Source organism: Hetaerina americana, unplaced genomic scaffold (assembly GCF_022747635.1).
Source record: "Hetaerina americana unplaced genomic scaffold, ioHetAmer1.1.p SCAF_142, whole genome shotgun sequence".
In the NCBI taxonomy this organism is placed as follows: Eukaryota; Metazoa; Arthropoda; class Insecta; order Odonata; family Calopterygidae; genus Hetaerina; species Hetaerina americana.
The window spans coordinates 540001-542500 of record NW_027286537.1 but is presented as its reverse complement, the minus strand read 5'-3'; the positions used below and the strand labels follow the sequence as shown (position 1 = coordinate 542500).

General features: G+C 53.7%; 3 non-coding genes across 3 annotated transcripts in view; all 3 read right to left on the bottom strand.

The window, feature by feature from the left end:
- The window catches only part of LOC139686548 (large subunit ribosomal RNA), a 4024-nt gene extending 3521 nt beyond the window's left edge, over positions 1-503 (bottom strand). Inside the window, exon 1 of the ribosomal RNA XR_011700445.1 lies at positions 1-503. This exon is cut by the window's left edge and continues 3521 nt beyond it. This is a non-coding gene — a ribosomal RNA (large subunit ribosomal RNA).
- A 224-nt stretch (positions 504-727) lies between these two features.
- LOC139686596 (5.8S ribosomal RNA) lies at positions 728-882 on the bottom strand. The gene has a single exon (XR_011700482.1). It is a non-coding gene; the product is annotated as a 5.8S ribosomal RNA (ribosomal RNA).
- A 202-nt stretch (positions 883-1084) lies between these two features.
- The window catches only part of LOC139686503 (small subunit ribosomal RNA), a 1865-nt gene continuing 449 nt past the window's right edge, over positions 1085-2500 (bottom strand). Inside the window, exon 1 of the ribosomal RNA XR_011700407.1 lies at positions 1085-2500. This exon is cut by the window's right edge and continues 449 nt beyond it. This is a non-coding gene — a ribosomal RNA (small subunit ribosomal RNA).

The following is a 2500-nucleotide window of genomic DNA, read 5'->3' as shown; positions in this document are numbered from 1 at the left end:
CGACCCTCGCCCGTCGCCGGCGAGACCTGAATCTCCCCTTTCGAAATTTCGGGTACCACCCGTTTACTCCCAAACGGTTTCACGTACTCTTGAACTCTCTCTTCAAAGTGCTTTTCAACTTTCCCTCACGGTACTTGTTCGCTATCGGTCTCGTGGCCGTATTCAGTCTTAGGTGGAGTTTACCACCGACTTTGGGCTGCACTCTCAAGCAACCCGACTCTGAGGAGCGCCCCTCCCGGGAGGCAAGCGCGGAGGTCGCACGGGCCTGGCACCCTCTCCGGGCCGTGGCCCCGTTCAAGAGGGACTTGGACTCTCCGGCGCCCCTCGGGAAATTGGACGCTCCCAAACGCCACAGCGCTCGGCGCCCCGCGGGGGGCGCGAGCTTTGGCCCTGGAGTCGATCCCTGTTCGCTCGCCGTTACTAAGGGAATCCTGGTTAGTTTCTTTTCCTCCGCTTATTAATATGCTTAAATTCAGCGGGTGGTCTCACCTGCTCTGAGGTCGGCCCAAATGATATAGTTGCCCGTGGAGAGGGAGTAATAACCGAGCCCCCACCGATCCGCAGGCGAACGCCGTCAAAAAATAACGAAGCGTCTCACCTCGACCGGCGGGGACGGGTCTCGCCCAATCTCCCGCAGAGCCCCCTATCAATCCGGGCGACGATCCATCCCAGCGAGGGATGCTCGTCGCCCCAGTACGCAAACGTTTCCGTTCGCGAACTGAATTGCCGGCCCTCAGCCAGGCGTAGCCCGGGAACAAAATCCGAGGGCTGCAATGTGCGTTCGAAACGTCGATGTTCATGTGTCCTGCAGTTCACAATTCGACGCGCAGTTAGCTGCGTTCTTCATCGATCCACGAGCCGAGTGATCCACCGTTTAGAATTTCTTTCTTTCATTTCATTTTATGTAAAAAATTCGTTTCATCGAAACATACAAATTGGGAATTTTTTCCCTTCTTTGCGAGCGAGTTGGGCGTGTGTCTTTTAAAGCCGGCTTTTGAAAGCCGGGCACCCGACTGCTCGCCTTCTTTTTCCTTTTTCTCTTCACCATTTCGTTCCAAAGCTACGATTTTATAATCGAAAGCTGTAATGATCCTTCCGCAGGTTCACCTACGGAAACCTTGTTACGACTTTTACTTCCTCTAAATGATCAAGTTTGGCCATCTTTCCAGCAACATCGGCGCCACCGGTGTTGAGGCGGCGAGCGCCGCGCACCAGTCCGAAGGCCTCACTAAATCATTCAATCGGTAGTAGCGACGGGCGGTGTGTACAAAGGGCAGGGACGTAATCAACGCGAGCTTATGACTCGCGCTTACTGGGAATTCCTCGTTCATGGGAAACAATTGCAAGCCCCAATCCCTAGCACGAAGGAGGTTCAGCGGGTTACCCGGGCCTTTCGGCCAGGGAGGACACGCTGATTCCTTCAGTGTAGCGCGCGTGCGGCCCAGAACATCTAAGGGCATCACAGACCTGTTATTGCTCAATCTCGTGCGGCTAGGAGCCGCCTGTCCCTCTAAGAAGATAGCTACGTCGGAAGCATAATAGATTCCGACGCCTAGTTAGCAGGCCAGAGTCTCGTTCGTTATCGGAATTAACCAGACAAATCGCTCCACCAACTAAGAACGGCCATGCACCACCACCCACCGAATCAAGAAAGAGCTCTTATTCTGTCAATCCTACCGGTGTCTGGGCCTGGTGAGGTTTCCCGTGTTGAGTCAAATTAAGCCGCAGGCTCCACTCCTGGTGGTGCCCTTCCGTCAATTCCTTTAAGTTTGAGCTTTGCAACCATACTTCCCCCGGAACCCAAGAGCTTTGGTTTCCCGGAAGCTGCCCGCCGAGTCATAGAAGGAACTTCGGCGGATGGCTAGCTGGCATCGTTTATGGTTAGAACTAGGGCGGTATCTGATCGCCTTCGAACCTCTAACTTTCGTTCTTGATCAACGAAAACGTTCTTGGCAAATGCTTTCGCATCGGTTCGTCTTGCGACGATCCAAGAATTTCACCTCTAACGTCGCAATACGAATGCCCCCGTCCGTCCCTATTAATCATTACCTCGAGTTCTGAAAACCAACAAAATGGAACCGAGGTCCTATTCCATTATTCCATGCACACAGTATTCAGGCGACCAACGGCCTGCTTTGAGCACTCTAATTTGTTCAAAGTAAACGTGCCGGCCCACCAAGGCACTCGGTGAAGAGGACCAAAGAAGGATAACGGAGCCTCGCGGACCCCACCGGCAGGACGTCCGGACCGGCCAGTTGAGCACCGACAAGCGGCGAACCGACCGTCCGAGACACACCTCCGACTACGAGCTTTTTAACCGCAACAACTTTAATATACGCTATTGGAGCTGGAATTACCGCGGCTGCTGGCACCAGACTTGCCCTCCAATAGATCCTCGTTAAAGGATTTAAAGTGTTCTCATTCCGATTACGGGGCCTCGGATGAGTCCCGTATCGTTATTTTTCGTCACTACCTCCCCGTTCCGGGAGTGGGTAATTTG